Genomic DNA, 18,007 nt, shown 5'->3' with positions numbered 1-18,007 from the left:
CAACACCATCACCGTCAGAGAACACACTGTAAAACTTGTTTTTCTACCATTTTCAGATTTCTTTTTGCTAGTTGCAGTATCTGAATTTGCTTTATTATTTACAAAGCTTGACGGTTTGAAACATGGTTTTCACCGACATGCCCTTGTACTTGTGTGGTGAGGTTATTGTCTCTACAGTAAATTCAGGATTCAATTGTCCTGAGGCAGTTTAGCCAACATCCGATCAACACACTCACAGACAGCTTTCTAACCTCCAGGAAGGAAATGGCCCCAGGGCTGTTCGGGTTTATTTCTCTTTCTGAGCACTACCCTTTCAGTGCTTCACCCAGTTTTCTTTATCATAGCCAATGTTCCCTACCGGCAGGAGTTCCGTGACAGTGGGGTGTGAAAGCTTTGTATCCTAGCGTGGACATGAATCCTGCACCAGGGGAGCAACAACAGTGAAGGGAAGTGGGCCAGTTTGGGCAACATATTGACTGCACAAAAATCACAGTCCGGGAGTTCACAGGGGATGGAATCTCATCCAGCTAACCTGTTCCCGACCCTAAAAACGCACACACACACACACGCGTGCACACACGCATGCACACACACGGGCACGCACACTCACCACGCACACACGCGTGCGCATGCACACTCATCACGCACACACATGCACACACGCGTGCGCATGCACACACACGCATGCACATATCTGCACACATGGCGCGGCGCGCACGCACACGCACGCACACGCACGCACGCACGCACACGCACACACGCACACACGCACGCACATGCACGCACACACACGCACGCACACGCGCACGCACACACACGCCACTGAAGGCCCGCGCAGCTCCAGGGGTGTCTGGAGCCTGTGATCATCAGCACCGGAGGTCCAGAGACAAAACCAGCAGCCACAGCCAGGTCTCCAGGCTTCTTGTGGCTCCGCCCAGCACAGCGCTGTATCTGATGTGTCGCGCGGAAGCATGAAGACAAACATCCATTGTTAATTTCTGAGCAGTATCTGTTCGGCAGATGTGAGGTTATGGTAGGTCAGCGATGGCTGTCCACACATCGGCACGCCTCTGGACCCGCTGAATCAGACACCCTGGGGCCAGGCTCTGCGATCTCTGTCTTCCAAGCCCTGCAGGTGACGCTGGCTCACACGCCAGTTGAGAATGAAGGGATGGAAATTACTTTCAACTGAAAACTCCTGAGCAGCCAGCAGCCGCAGAAAGAAACTCCACCTCCACTTAAGCCGCTGCCCCAGGAAGCAGAGCTGCATTGATCCCCTCTGGGGGCACTTCCTGCTTGGAGGAAGACTGAACCCCTTCCCCACACTGAGCAGTGCAGTACAGGCCGGCCACAGTGCTCACGCCTGTCATCCCAGAGCTGGCCGGGGCTGAGGATCATCTGAGGTCAGGGGTTCGAGACCAGCCTGGCCAACATGGTAAAACCCCGTCTTTACTAAAAATACAAAAATTAGCCAGGTGTGGTGGCTCACTCCTGTAATCGCAGCTACTCAGGAGGTTGAGGCAGGAGAATCTCTTGAACCTGGGAGGCAGAAGTTGCAGTGAGCCAAGATCACACCACTGCCCATCAGCCTGGGCGACAGGACAGACTCCATCTCAAAACAAAACAAAACAAAACCAGTTCAGATCAGCTGCCCATTAGTATCAAGACCGAAAGGACTTTCCACACTGCCCGTGATGCCTGAGTCCCTGTTTTTATTGTGTTTGCTGGTATATAAACCCTTTCCTCATTACTGGGTCTTCACGTATATGTGCATGAGCACAGACGGATGGACCTGCTCTCCCTCCTGTCCACCTGTCTGCTGTCAGTTCACTCGCAGATCCCAGACATTTCAAGCTACGACAGCAGAGAAAAAAGCCAACAAGAACTGTTGCTCTCAGGCTGCTCACCTGCACCATGGTTCCCACCAGCACTCCTGTTGTAAGTGACAGATGAAAACTCATGTGGAAGATGACCGCGGAGCCAACATTCCTGGAAGGAGGCAGCCCTGGGGGCTGCGCTGGGGGCTTCACGTGGAATATCTCATCTTCCCCATACAATGACTTTGCAAGATGGAAATCATTCATCCACCCCAGCTGATCGATGGGGACAGGTTTGGAGAAAGCAGAGCCAAGGCAGGTGCTGATGACAACACGTGGGGAAGAGGGTGAGTGAGCTTGGCACCTGGGGCTTGCAGGGAAGAGAGCGAGTGAGCTCGGTGCCGGGGGGCATGCAGGGCAAACACCGGGCTCATCAGGTGAGGGGGACACAGCAGACACGCTGCTGGTGGTAGAATTTTCTTTTGGTCTCAGATCTGATTTTGTGAAATGGGAACATGAGCAGCACCTCAGGTTTCTGTGCTAAGTGAAGCAATTCCTGTAGCGTCTGGCATGTTGGGGGGCTCCACACCTCAGAGTCCTCCTGCTGACCCTGAGGTCATTTCTCTCCCCTGCTCAGAGGAGCCCAGGGGACCTTCAGTTCAGACCTGACCTGCCCCTCACCTGCTGAGTAAGTTCAGGTAAACGATTTACTAGCTTTCTGTCTGGGCTTCCCTTAACTATAAAAAATAGGCATTGCGGGTGTTTGGGTGGAGGCCTATGCATCTCCCATTCTCTTTAGATTTGAGGCCTCAGTCAACAAAGACTTAGTGAGCACCTACTAGGTGCACGGCCCTGTGCGCGGAATTCAGGATCTAACACTGAAGCAGGAAGACATGAGCTCAGTCTTGATGGGGCTGACAGTTTATAGGGGGAGAAACACAATCGTCAAAAAATCACAAAGCCAACATTTGATTACAAACTGTGATAGGTTTGCTCTGGTTACCATACCAATCTCTCACAGACTGGGTGGCTTAAATCACAGACATTCAGTTTTTCACAGTTTCAGAGTCCGGAAGTCCAAGATCAAGGGACCAGAGGGTTGGTTTCCGGAGACGGCTCTTCTCACCATGGGTTGCAAAGAGCTACCTTCTCACTATGCCCTCCCATAGCAGAGAGAGAGAGACAGGGGGAGGGAGGGAGAGATGGAGGGAGAGAGAAAAAGAGAAGGGGAAGGAGAGAAAGAGAGAGGGAGGGAGAGAGAAAGAGGGGGAGAGAGGAGAGGAGAAGAAAGGGAGCTCACTCTCTGGTATCTTTTCTTTGAAGAAAACTAATCCTATTGGATTAGGGCCCTGCCCTTGTGACCCAACATAACCTTAATTACCTCCCTACCCCACATACACCCACTCTGGGGGTGAGCACTTCGGTGTGTGAATTATGGGAGGACACACACATTCAGCCTGTAACTGGTGGTATGAGGCAAGTTCATCGTTCTGTGTCAGGACCAATCTAGTTTATCAGGGCTCAGTAATTCAAACAACTTTACTGTGATTTGAGGAAAATCTGAGTGACTGAAAAAGAGCACTTAGGCAAACTGGGTGATTTATTTGCCATCTGTCTATAATATCAACTGAGCTTAGAAACCCCATACTCTGGTATCTAATAACTCGGTTCTGGGCATCTCTACAGACCTTTAATATGTCCATGTTTCCAAGCCGAGGCAGAACGTAGAGGAGAGAGGTGTGGGAGGTCGTGAGGGCTGAAGTTCATGGGCAGAGGAGACAAAGAGGGCATTGCCCTTTCACAGTCATTGTGGTGTCTGTGAGTGACAGATGTGTGGCCCAGTATCAGTGTATGTGACAGACTCAGATCTGAAACAGACAGCCCCAAATTAGATTTCAACTCCATCTCTCACTGTCTCTGAGACTTTGAGAAGTTTCCCTAACCTAGAAAACCTCTCCCTCCATATTTACAGAATGGGAGAAAGGCCAGTGCCATGAGGTTGCTTTTAGAATTAATTGGAGTAGCACATGCAAGCCCTCGGCTTTGGGGCTGCTCCGCTGTGTGGCTCCCAGCACATTCCGGTCACCTGTCTGCAGCACGGCTCGGATTCCTGTCCTGAGCCGGTCAGAGTGGCACTCCGGGGTGGACTGTCCCCACAGGGCCTTCAGCCAGCAGCAGCTGGAACGGGCCCCATCAGTGAGACGGAGGACGGAAAGGGAGAGTTGCATTTCCAACCCTGACAGCTAAAGAGCAAAAGATGACAGGGTCCCAGAGACCTGTAAGCACAGACCTGCCAGCTCTTTCCTTCCTGGGCTGTGGGCTTTCTATTTTTGACAAGCTAAGAGAACAATATTGGGCTTCCCCACAAGTGACTGATTTTCTATGAAGGCAAACCCACCAGATTAACACCTAACACATGCACTCAATCATCTGGCAACTGGACCAGACCCGAGCAGAGGTTTTGTCCATAAGATTTCAGGGCAGCTTTTTTATGGTCAGAGTCTTGCAGAGGCGATGAATTGCAGTGGCCACTTAGAAAATTTCCAAATCAGTAAATCCTAATTGTTTCAGGGTCAGTGAGGCCTTTTCTCACCTGAACTGGGATCAGATTAGCAGCAACAACAATGAATGAGTGATGGAGACGGCATCCGGCACCCACAGTACACACAGAATGGTTATGTTTATCTTCCATCTCCTGTGCCAGCTTACTGACATGGGGCACTGCAGTTACCAGAGCAAACCTGGTGAGTGGCAGAAGCCTAGAGGTTGCAGACCTGCCTTGTAACTGGGGACATCCCCAGCGCTGTGAGAGTGGTTTTTCTCACACCACCTGGCTCAGCCATCTGGGTTGAAGTCCGCTGTGCATCACCACCTTCCCAGGCATCTCCCTGTGATGTGCTCTGATGTAGGCGGGAAGGAAGGCTCACCCGTGAGCATGAGCACTCAGAGGCGCATTGCTTCCATCAGTGACAAGACAAACCATTCCCTACGTTATTTTTCTGGCCCGGGAGAGCATGAAAAATAATAGCTCATCAGAATTTAAGTACACAGGGTCCTGACGTGACATTGTACAGTCACGTTTGTCCCTTCCCATACAGGACTTGTCCCCTGATGAGCACATGGGACAATCGTCCAAGCAGAATGAAACCAGTTGGGAGAAGCCACCACACATCCCCTTCAGAAAGAGCAACTCTCTCCCATGCCTGACTGACTTCCTGGTGTCTGGAAATCCTCTGAGTGGAGCAACTCAATTGACTGAGATTATCTCCATAAAGTCCAGGTGAAGGTGAAAATAACAATCTCACCATTTACTGATGGTCAGTTTCCTGTCCAATAAGAAAAGAATAAGACTTCAGGGAGGCAGGGCAGGCAACAGGCAGGTCTGAGTCCATTTCTCAGCTGAAATCTACAAGAAACTGAGGACCTCAGTCCCCCAACCGTGATACAATGCAGTCCTGCCGGTATGCTTGTAGGTGTGCTTGGAAGTAGACCCTTCCCCAGCTGAGTCTTCAGATGAGCCCTCACCCCTTGCCAGTACCTGAGTGTGGACCTGTGAGTGAGCCAAGTCAGCCATGCTACACAAAGATTCCTGACCCACAGAAACTGTGAGATGATAAATGTGCATTGTTTCAAGCTGCCAAGTTTGGAGGCAACTTGTTACATAGCAGGAGATAACTACTACACCACCACCACCATGATCTGTTTTTTGGTCTTTGAACGTATCTCATTTATTCTTTTTTTTAAATTCTGTTTTCCCTTCCAAGATTGCCACCCAGTGTCTGTCCAATTCCTCACCCACAAGTCAGTTTCTACTTTCCCTCTGAGCCCTTCTGATTATTTCCACTCATGATGATTTTTCTCTTCCACAAGATGCAGAATTTGTTGTCTCAGCTGTGCCATTCCAAGATCAGGGTTTCTTTAAGCATTCCCCCTGGCCTTGAAATACCACAGCTCAAAACAACATACAAATGGGATTTACTTATATTTATTTTTTTTCTGTGCTTCTTATCACTGTATTACATCCCCTTTCACTCTTTTTTCTTTTATTTTTGAAAATATAATAATTGTTATCAACTAAAGTCACCATGTTGTACAATAATATCTTGAATTTATTTCTCCTGTCCAATTGAAATTTTGTATCCTTTGATCAACATTTCCCCAACCTCCAACTCCCCCATTGCCAGCCCTTAGTAACCACTATTCTTCTCTCTGCTTCAGTGAGTTCAGCTTTTTAAAATTTTCCACAGATAAGTGAGGTCATATGGTGTTTGTCTTTCTGTGCCTGGCTTATTTCAGTTAATATAACATCTTCCAGGTTCATCCATGTTGTTGCAAATGACAGGATTTTCCTCTTTTTTAAAGCTGAATAGTATTCTGTTGTACGTATGTACATGTTGTCTTTATTTGTTCATGCCTTGTTGGACACTTAAGTTGATTCCATATCTTGGCTAGTGTGGAGAATGCTGCAGTAAACATAAGACTACAGAGATGTCCTTTAATATACTGATTTCAAATCCTTTAGATATAAACCAAGAAGTGGAATGAATGGATCCAGATGGGACTGAATACCAGACAGACGGGTCATCAACACTAGTAGGATTTGCATTTCTTTAGAAGCAAAGCTGGAGAATATTGGAGGTTAGGACTTGGGTCAGCATTGGTTGTCCAAATAAAGTAAGCATGAGCATGAGAGTCTGGTGAAAGGGAGGAGTAGCCACTGGGAAGGGTCCATGAGAGGGAAGCAAGTGTGAGTGAGGGCTGTAGACTGCTGGGGATGGGGTGGGGGGTGTGCTGACACCTGTGATGTGTGTGTGTGTGTGTGTGTGTGTGTATAACGTTCCCTCTAAATCTCTAAGTTACCCATGGCTTCCCAAGAACCTGGTAACCTAGTGGAATGCAACACCTTAAATTCACTCAGTACATATTCATTGAACCAGTGTATGAAGCTAGAATCCCTGTTCATCCCTTTCTTTCTTTGCAATCTTTAAAAGCAAAAAGACATATATTATTAACAGCTCATTTATAGAGTCAATTCTATTTCTAAAGAGATAGAGCACATTTTAAATGTGTTACTTTTTTAATGTTTATTTCTATGGGTATTTAGGCTTAGTTTATATTCAATTTAACAGGGAAAAACAGAACAAATTCAATAGCAATGCAAAGGTAATGTAAATAGTCTAATAACAAGATATTATTTTCATTTGGCCCATATTAAAACTAGATTTAGAGGAACCATGCAGATTCACACTTAATAACAAATATATTTATATGTGTATATTAATTTTCCATTTAGAAACACAAAATGCTTTCTAGGTAAGGTATTTCACTGCCTGATATAAGGCGTAGTTCTAATTACATGAAGGTTTAGGAAAATCAGGCCTAGTCAAGTAATATCAACATATTCAAACAGCTTTAACTAAATTAATTGAGTATAATAGACTAGAATTGTGTAAAAATTGATATTTGGAGTTTTTATTGTTGCTGCTGTAATTTTTAAAATGCCAGGCAACTGGTTTGACGAAAGTTCTCACTGCTTTGGTTATAGCCAAACTATAGGGGGGAAATGTTCATTTTAACTGTTAGTTGTTACAGGCTAATGGTTCATCACGTCCTTAATAGAATTAGACCCAGATGTTTTAGAGAAAAGCATACCATTTATTCACACTATATCCACATTAAAAGAAGAGAAATAGCAATTTAGTAATAGTCAGAATTATTTTACCAATGCAAGCAATCAGTTTGGAGCATTTGCTACCACCAGAGTCCTTAGGAGGTTAAATCATCAGTTCTGCAACCACTGCAATGATCTTTGATCATCTCTAACATCTACTATACTCTCTGCTTGCAATTCTTTTCCAAATTAATTAATTTAGCCAAAAATCTCAGGAAAAAAAAAATTTAGCCTGAATGTAATCCTCTGTTTTCCCATAATGAAAAAGATAGAGAACTAGTCTAAAACAGAAAAAATAAACACACGCAAAACACTCGCTTTTACACGTGGAAAGTTAAGCTAAGAATATTTGGGGGAAATTGGCAGACCTTAAGTCTTGAATTTTCTGGGACCTTCCCTCTATTCTTTCCACTTTCAGCTAGCATCTTCCATGCGGTGGTATATACAGCTTGATGGGGTTTGAACTACACATGTTGCTCCTCTTATTATAAATGCCTAGTCCTTAGTTGAAACTATTTGTCACAATAATATCCTGTAGTGAAGACTTTTACAAGATAATTACATGGTGAGTAAACAAGGCAGTGTTGTCTTTTATCTGTTCTAAATGGGATGTCTTCTAATTTTATCACCTGCCTTTTGTTCATATATTATCGGGCAGGGTAAATAAGAATCACCGAACAGCCTTTCTAAATCATTTGTTATTATCCACGCTACTATTTCTCTAAACTAATGAGCAATATTTAGTGCTTATGATCTTCCCACTTTATAAACATCAGCTTTCATTGTTTCTGCATTAGGTGGAGGAAATATTGAGCCCAGCTTTCCCTTTGAATGCTTACAAGGTTGCTTGCAAAATATTCTTCCGATGACACAGACTGGAGAGAACTGTGTCTTCAAACTATTGCGTTTCACCCAGGGATGCTCACTGCTAGCTGAGGGTGGCCCAAAATGGAGGCCAGAAATGAACTTCTTCTCTACTCTTCTTTCCTTTTATCTTCTCCTTTCCTTTTTCCCTTCCCTTCCCTTCCCTTCCCTTCCCTTCCCTTCCCTTCCCTTCCCTTCCCTTCCCTTCCCTTCCCTTCCCTTCCCTTCCCTTCCCTTCCCTTCCCTTCCCTTCCCTTCCCCTTCCCTCCCCTCCCCTCCCTCCCCTCCCCTCCTCCCCTCCCCTCTCCTTTTTCTTTCCTTTTCTTTCCTTTCTTTTCTTTCATTTTCTTTCTTTTTTTCTTTCTCCTTTCCTCCCTTCTAACATTTATGGAGACATTACCATGAACACACTGGACACTGTTGTTAATTCCATCTCAAAAATGAGGAAAATAAGGTTTTAAGAAGTTAAGCAACTCATCTGATGTTACACATCTGAGAGGTAAGAAAGCTGTATTGAGGCCAGGATCACCTGACCCTGTGATACGGCCTGTCACTCATTCACTTCTTGTCTCTCAGAGACCTCTTCACGAGCCAGTCTCACCGCTCGGAGGAGCACAGAAGTCTCATTGGAGAATATCTGAGTAGTACCAGATAGGGAACCTGTCCTCAGAAAGCCACCTTCCTCGCCCAGAAACCCCTAGGCTACTTGATAGATCACCTGTCACACCCATCACCTGTGCCGGGGGTCAGTGTCTCCCCACACTCGCAGCTGCTCTCAGTGACCAGAGCAAAGTCTGACTTTGAAAGCTTATTTCAGGTGCTATGCAAGTGACAGCGCACCGGCAATGTCTGGCTGGCCCATTCTCCCGTTCCTTCAAGTGACAGCGCACCGGCAATGTCTGGCTGGCCCATTCTCCCGTTCCTTCAGGGGTGGTCAGCCTGTTCTGAGAAGGAAGCCCTGCCCCCATTCCTCCATCCCCACACCCCCGTCCTCCTCGGCTCCCAGCTCTGCCCTTCCCTTTCTGGCATGCTGGTGGGTTGAGCATTTTCTGCCTTCTGGGGAACACAGACCTTTTTGAGTTGTTGGAAAGTTTCTGATGGGGTCAGCTCTGGTTCTCATGGGCCATTAAAGTTGGATTGTTGCGGGCTAGAAAGGAGGAGAAAAGTTCATGTCCTAAGTGGAGGTGTGAAGCGTGAATGGGGACCGGACCGTGAAAGGGTGTCCTGAGCAAGCGAGGGGTCTACCAGATGGAAGCCAAGAGGTCCGAGCTGATGTGGAGAATGATGGCCAGGGAGGGGCCGCCCCACCGCTTGTGCAATGGTAAGAAAATGTACAGAGAGAAGGACAAACCCCAGGGGCTTTGCTCAAATACTCAGCCGCCCCGGGACTCCCGGACATGCAGGCCCAGCCTACAGTCAGGCGCCCACCAGGCCAAGCTCCCATACCTGGAAGGGGGATTTTGCCCCATTGCTGCTGGAATTTCTCATTGGTGGTTTATTATGATGGAGCTTGGACAAACTTCAAATGGGCACTGGGTATATGTAACACTGTATGTGAATACCATTCATTTTTTTAAAGTATATAATTCAAATAAACATTTTTTAGTAATGAAAAAAAGAAATACTATTAAAAGCACCAAAATTGTGTTATACTATTGTATGTACAGTGAGATAAAGGTGAGAGCCTTATTTGGTGTACAAATACTTAACTCTAAAGTCGTGAGTGTAAAAAACAAGAAATACAAAGCCATACAATAACTACAACACAGAGACGTTGCACTAAAGAGCAAAAGGCAACAGTGAAAACAAGGTTTGGAGATTTTACAGCATTTCTGTAATACTGCAAATCCCCAGATTCCCTGCACTGGCTCCCAGGGCCCCTGGCCAGGTGATGACCGTGGTGCTGGGGTGGTGGTTAGATCGCACCTCCAGGCTAGCAGTGGGTATTTGCTAACTATTGGAGTGGAGATGGTTACCAAGCAGGCCTGCCTTTGAAAATCTTGCAGAGGTATTTTCTTTGTACCACAAGGCTAAAATTAAGTTAAGCAGTGCGATGTTTTGTGATATCAAAGTGTGGGTTTCTCGGCCAAAGAGTTTCCTAAAACCGTCACTGCCAGACTTTCCCAGGGACCAGCACTCCGGAGGGTTAGAACAGTTACCCAGCTGTGATTGTCTTTCGAGAGGTCAGCCGTGTGTGTGTGTGTGTGTGTGTGTGTGTGTGTGTGTACACAGATGTGTGTGTCACAGGAGATGTGTTTTTAAACAAGTTATTTGCAGTTCCTATTCCCCTTGAGAAACTTGGCTTCCTAGCAAACTGCAATAGGAGAGGCTGACTAGAATTTCTCTAAGATAAGTTTAGCTTATTAAATGATTATCTTGTTGTAACTAAAACCCAGACACTTTGTTGAATATTGCAGAGTTACGTAGAGAAGGGATACCTGCTATCAACTGAGGGCTTATGTTCCTTCCAAATGCCTGTGTTGAAACCCTTACTTCCAGTGTGATGGTATTGGAGAGGGGGTCTTTAGGAGGTGATTTGTTTATGAGGGTGAAGCTCTTATGAATGGAGCAAGTGTTCTTTCCTTCTCTCTCTGTGCTCTCTGACATCACGTGAGGTCACAGCAGGAGGACGACCGTCTGCAGATCAAGACTCCAGTCCTCCCCGATGCCGAAGCTGCTGGCACCTTAATCTTGGACTTCCAGCCCGCAGAACTGAGAAATCAGCATCTGCTGTGTAAGCCACCAGTCTGTGAGATTTTGCTATGGCTGCTTGAGCAGACTAAGATAATACCTGCCATCGGTTCCAAATAGGAAGTGCCTTCCCACTCTCAAAATAAACACTTCATGTACATTTAGTGAAATTTCCTCTATCTCAATGTCCATTGGCACCTGCAGGTCCCTTTAGAAATGATTTGAACCATGCCCCTCGTCTCCCACCCGCCCCGGACTCTGCATCCACACAGACACTTCGAAATGAGAGCAGGGGCTGCAGGCAGAAGCAGGAGGCCAGCCCCTTCCTCTTGTTGTTGATGTGCTTCAGGTAAGTGTTCTTATCAATACTTTGGCTAAAAGCTTTGTCGTTTATCCAAAGATTTGTGTCAACTATTCCTTCACACATTTCTTCCTTTATTTATGCATTGATTCAACAAATTCTGAGGGTTCTCTCTGTCCTGAACACACGCTTGAGGTACAGGATCTATCTTAATTTTACTCCCCATATGCCATTTGAGAAGACTGAAGTTCAGAGAGGTCATGAAACTCACCTCACGCCCAATAGTCAATCCTGGAGGAGTCAGGACTTGAACTCAAGTGATTCTGATGCCAAGGTCTGTATCCCTACCAGAATAATGACTTCCACAATATCTCAGCCTAACAAGCATAAGTACCTGATGATTACCCACCAGATATTATTTGCTATTTTAAAGAACATTTTATGACAGAACATTTTAAACATACATATATTAGAGAAAACAATTTAGTAAATTTTCATGCACTCACAACCCATCTTCACCAATTTCCAATATTTTTCTTTCCTCTTTCATCAATCTCTATCAGCCTCCACATTTTAAGCTTTAAAACTTTAAAGCAAATCTCAAACAACGTGTCACTTTTTCCACAAATGTTTTATTATATTCCAGAAGATGTTTTTATATTTAACCGCAATGCCATTATCACTCTCAAGAAAATTGGCAACAATTTCTTAATATTGAATGCCCAGTCTGTGTTCAGTTTTCACTGATCATATCAAAATAAATGTCTTTTCCCCACTGGTTTGTTTATATCAAAATCCCAACGGGGGCCACATTGCATTTGTTGATTTCTTACCTTTCCTATCATCTACAACAGCTTCCATTCCTTAGCTCCACTTTTTTTTTTTTTTTTTTTAAAGCATTTGTTTGCTGGGTCTTTGGAAGAAATGAAGAAACCGAGTCATGTATCCTGTGGAATCTCCCACATTCTGGATTTGGCTGTATCCCCGTGGTTCCCTGTCTATAACGTGGTTGAAGTGTGAGTCTGGTGTCTAGGACATACAGAGGCTCCTCTCCATGGAGAACTCTGCCAGGCATTCCTGTTCCTTTTTCTTTCTTTTCTTTTCTTTCTTTCCTTTCTTTCTTTCTTTTTCCTTCCTTCCTTCCTTCCTTCCTTCCTTCCTTCCTTCCTTCCTTCCTTCCTTTCTTTCTCTTTTCTCTTTCTTTCTTTCTTTCTTGTTTCACAGTTGTCACCCAGGCTGGAGAGCAATGGCACGATCTCGGCTCACTGCAGCCTCTGCCTCCTGGGTTCAAGTAATTCTCCCACTGCAGCCTTCCGAGTAGCTGGGATTACAGACATGTGCCACCATGCCCCATGCCAGCTAATTTTGTATTTTTAGTAGAGACGGGGTTTCTCCATGTTGGTCAGGCACCATGGTCTCAAGTTCCTGACCTTGTGATCTGCCCGCCTCGGCCTCCCAAAGTACTGGGATTACAGGCATGAGCCACCGTGTCCGGCCGGCATTCCAGTTTCTAAAACCCATGACGCACAATGGATTCCATCTATGTTCTAGCCTGGGCATGCTGTCACTACCTTGTGAAGATAAACCCTGTTTCTTACTGTACTTTGACTGGGGCAGTAGATACATAAATGTCACACATTTTCAGTCCTTTAAGCCTAAACAAATAAGTGCAAATAAAATCAAAGTGTTTTCATTTTAAATTCCAGCTTCCACGGTCGGGCTGGAGGATGGAGTAGGTGATAGAGCAGTGCAGGATCTCCCTGGAATCAGATGTGAGCCTCTTTTTCTTACGCAGCTTTTCCCTTGGAGATCTTTTCATTTCTTATGCATTCTGCTCTCACCTCCATGGTTGGTCTTTATTTCAGACCTGAATCCACATCAGATCACATCCTTCTCCCTGACTGTTCCATCGCAACTTACACCTAATGTGACTACAATCAAACTCAAGACAATTCTCCCCAAACCAGGTCTCACCCTAAAACTTCCCTTGCTTATCAGTGGCACCATCTACAAAAGGCTCACAACCTTGAAATACTGGTTTTTTTCTTTTGTTTCCACATACACTCACTCACCATTGTTCAAGTCAGCATTTCTTTGTACATTCAGGAAATGTATGTGCCATGAATGAAGCAAAGACCGATCCAAGAACAGATGAGGCATGTTGTCTTCTCTTCCTATGCCTTCTGAGAATGCCTTGACCAAGGGACGCTCATGGAGATGAGGAAGAACCAGAAAGTCCTGAGGCTGTTGATGAACAAGAAAATCCAAATGCGTCCCTCCCTTTCAGAATTGCCAGCTACCTGATTACTTCAAGACTTAACACCAAATGATCAAAAATTATTTTCAGAAACCAAATTATTTCCAAGACATAGGCTTTCTAGTGTTGAAAAGGATCAGAAGAATATACTAAGTCCTAAAAGCAGTTTCCAAAACAGCTCTAAAGGATTTTGGCTGATTCCTTAGAATAAGCAGATGGCTTGCCAATAGGATGATTGTAAATAACTCTAGTCTGACCTAGTGGTTTTGATTCAAGAAACACTGAACAAAAATCAGTGTTTCTCCAATCCAGAATAGAATGTGGTTGATATGAATGTTAGACTGTTCTACATAGGGAAATCGTTACCTAGGAAACCACTCGTGTTCAAAGACAACCTGACTTTTGTGCATGTTTTTTGAATGTCAATATTATACCTTTGAGTGGTTTCACCTCAGCTATTTGTTTTTGCTTTTCAGAAAAAGTTGGATACCTTTAGGTAAAAGTATACAGTTGTGTAACTATCACCACAATCAAGATAGATAACAGTTTCATTGACCAAAAAGTTACCTGCGTGACTTTGCAATTGATCCTCTCCTCCAATCCCTAGCTCCAGGCCAATGCTGGTCTGCTCTCTGACATGATGGTTTTGTTTTTTAGAAAATTTAATAAGAATGAAACAAGATGGCATGTGCCTTTTTGTGTTTGAATTCCTTAACTTAGCATAATGTCTTTGACATCCATCCATGTTGTGGCAGGTGTTACTATTTTGTTCCTTTCTATTACTGGGTAGTATTCCCTTGTGTGGATACTCCATGGTATTTATGAATTCACCAAAGCTAATGAGCATTTGGATTGCTTCCAGTATTTGGCTAGTAAGAATAATGCTGCTATAGACATGTGTGTACATGTTTGCAAAGACATGTTTCTATTTCTCCTTGAGAAACACCAAGGAGTGAGCTTGTTCGGTCATACAGTAAGTATATGCTAAACCTTCTAAGATTCTGACTAGTTTTTAGAGTAGCTGTACCATTTTTAATTTCCACCAGCAATGAATGAAAGTTCCATTCACTCTGCATCTTCACCAACACTTAGTATTGTCAGCCTTTTTGCATTTAGCCATTTTAGTGGGCACAAAAATATCGCATTTTGGTTTCAGTTGCATTTTCTGAAAGGTAGTGATGTTAAGCATCTTTCCTCTATGTGTTTGCATTCATGTATCTTCTTTGGTGAAGTGTCTACAAATCTTTGAGCACTTTTGACCATTGAGGTCTCTTTTTGCTTTATTACTAAGATGTGTGTGTGTGTGTGTACATATTTCCTTTTATATTCTGAATACAAGCCCTTTGTTGAATATATGTTCTGCAAAATTTTGTCTCAGTCTGTGGATTGCCTTTTTGTTGTCTTACTATATTTTTCAAAGGGCAAAAGTTTTTCACAAACCTTTTCTGGAGTATCCTATAAGGAGCACACTGTTCCTGTAGGAGCTCTGGCTGATACAGGCTCCATGGAGACTTCGATGCAACGGGGAACAGTAGGCCTTATATTTTCAACTGTTATCCAGAAAGTGGCAATAAGAGTGCTCCCCTTCCAAAATGCCCCACCGTGTACTCGGGCCCTCACAACCAGCCATGCTGACCTCCAGCAACCCCACCTCAGACTCCCCATGGAAGCTTCATACAGAGAGCTTGAGTTAACAGAATGGCCCCACCACATACCCGGGCCCTCAATACCAGCCGTCCTAACTTCCACCAACCCCACCGCAGCCTCCCCATAGAAGACTTCCATACAGAGAGCTTGGAGCTTGAGTTAACTAGATGGGAAGGGATCAGTACCCGGAGCTGACAATTACGGTCAAAGTGTCTCAGACTCAGGGATGCCAAAGAAAGGCCTAACTGTGTGTGGTCTTATTTCAAATCATTTTGTATGGTCACATCTAAACAAGGTTAGGAACACTGTGGCCTTTGCTTTGATTTAAAAACATTCTTATCTATCAGGGGCAGATTTACCAGGAAGTTACGGAAGCTTGAGCTTCAGGAATCTAGAGTTCCACGGACAGGCCCCTCCTAAGTCCTGGGGAGGACCTTGCAATGTGTTTATGTTCATTCTAAGCAAATATAAATGTGTCTTCCTTATTGACATTTGTAATTTCGTATTCTTATTTTAGCAAACACCCTGCCTCAAAAGATATGTTTCAAGCACTACAAAGAACCCAGGGACAAGCCAGCTAGAGTTATTTGAATGATTTAAGAGTATAACTGCGAAGACAATGAATGTCCTCTAAATTATGAGAGAGACTGTGTGGTGTGTGCAGGTGTGCATATTCAGACCTTGTATGCATAAGTGTGTAAGGGACTGTATGTGAATGTGTGTGTAAGGGGGGTGCTCTGTGCTGGCATGGAGTCTAGAAGAGGAAGAATAACCATAGGATTGATAAAATATGTCAGGAAATATCCTCTAACTTATTTGTCTCTGTTTTCTCTGCTTCATTTAAAAGGACAGTTTTAACAAAAACTATGATTTTTTTAATTTTTAATTTTTATTTTTATTTCTACAGAATGTTGGGGGAACAGGTGGTATTTGGTTACATGAATAAGTTCTTTAGTGGTGATTTGTGAGATTTTGGCTTACCCATCACCGAACAGTGTCCACTATACCCAATGGGTAGTCTTTGATCCCTCACCCCCTCCCACCCTCTCTCCTGAGTCTCCAAAGTCCATTTTATCCTTCTCATGTCTTTGTGTCCTCATAGCTTAGCTCCCACTTATGTGTGAGAACGTATGCTGCAACCGGGATGGAAATGGAGACCATTATTCTAAGGGAAGTAATGTGGGAATGGAAAACTATATTGTTTTTAAAACCCTGAGTTCCAAGAACAGATAATTGGCATGGAGGTCTGAATCAAGACAAGCTGACAACACATCTCCGAGATCAGCAGAGCACAGTCATAGATGGGGTCCTTGTTGGGATATCCTCAGTTCTTCTCTTCCACCTAGGAATTAGATTTCTTTACAGCCTCTCACATCATACCTTCATTTCCAAACAGGTGCACACGGCTCCGAGATCAAGCTCCATCTGTCTCAAGGACTCCCTAGAATCTTGGGTAGACCACTCGGGAAATTTGTCTATCAGTGAAAGTGAATTCTAGATCACAGGGAACATCTTTTGTAGCTGTAATGCCCCATTAAAAATAACGCCATTACTCTTTACATGTGCTTAAGATCAAAGGTGAAGTAAGTCTTTATTTGTTCAGTGTAATCTTCCAATCTTTTTCTATAACTTTTCTGGGTTGTATTTGTGGCCTGTCATTTGTGGACGGCGCAGCAACCTCGAACCTACCTCTCTCTGGCCCCTGAGGGAAATGTAACTGACAAAAGTCCCAGCCACTGTGCCCTGAGACCCATCTCCACGTCCATGCTCAGGCCATGTTTCCCCTGGCCAAGGATAAAGCACGCAGGTTAGCTAAGGCAGGTCCATCCCGAAGACGTAGACCTCTCTGCTGGTAGCTCTGGATGGGGGAATCCCCACCATCTTCCCAAACTCTCTTAGGAAACTGGAGTCTCAGGTGTCTCCGCCACCTCCTCCTCTCCCTCCCTCACCTGACGTCATTCCACTCACTTCCGCCTCAGCAGCCACTAATCTACTTTCTGTTTTTGTAGGTTTGTCTCTTAGCTTTTTCACATAAGCGGGATTTATGTAACATCTGGGCTTGTGTGTCTGGCTCTTTCGCAAAGCATCACATTTTTGAAGTTCATCTATGTTATAGCATGTGTCAATATTTCATTCCTCTTTATTGACAAATATTTTATTATATAAATGTGCCACGTTTTATTTACTCATTCATGAGTTGATGGACATTTGGGTTGTTTCTGCTTTGGGTTATTATAAATAATGCACACAAAACTTGTGTGCAAGTTTTTCTGTGGACATATGTTCTCATTTCTCTTGGGTAGACACCTCAGAGCAGAATTGCTGAATCATAGCTACATGCCATGACTGACATTTTCAGAAGATGAAAACTGTTTTCTAAGGCAACTGCACTATTTTATATTCTACTGGAAGTGCATGAGTACTCTGATTTTTCCATGCCCTTCAGTGTGCACCATGCAAACTTGATTTAATAACATCTAAACTTAATCAGTCTGTCTATGTTTCTAGAAAACAATACAAGAAACTTAAAATAGATCACCTCAAGTAGATTATTCCCACCTTTCTCACGTGTTCTGGGTGGGTCAGAACCCCCCAAATCAGAACTTACTCTTATTTGCCATAGTCAAAATGTGTTTCAGTTTTACTCACATATTTACTAGTTGCTTTGATTGTCACTTTTTTCCCCTTTCATTCTTATCTTTTTTCTAGAGTCACTTTTTTTCCCTTGGTGGTGCTTTCAGCAATGCTCTGTGAGTGGT

The 18,007-nt window shown here is 44.3% G+C and overlaps 2 long non-coding RNA genes across 2 annotated transcripts in view; one reads left to right on the top strand and one right to left on the bottom strand.

The window, feature by feature from the left end:
* Positions 1 to 18,007, bottom strand: part of LOC126963280 (uncharacterized) — a 139,972-nt gene that overhangs the window by 95,617 nt on the left and 26,348 nt on the right. The window lies entirely within an intron of this gene.
* LOC126963281 (uncharacterized) lies at positions 10,784 to 12,412 on the top strand. Its single transcript, XR_007729005.1, has 3 exons — positions 10,784 to 11,086; positions 11,248 to 11,392; positions 12,242 to 12,412. It is a non-coding gene; the product is annotated as an uncharacterized LOC126963281 (long non-coding RNA).

This window comes from Macaca thibetana, chromosome 9 (assembly GCF_024542745.1).
Source record: "Macaca thibetana thibetana isolate TM-01 chromosome 9, ASM2454274v1, whole genome shotgun sequence".
In the NCBI taxonomy this organism is placed as follows: domain Eukaryota; kingdom Metazoa; phylum Chordata; class Mammalia; order Primates; family Cercopithecidae; genus Macaca; species Macaca thibetana.
This window is presented reverse-complemented; position numbering and strand designations above follow the sequence as displayed.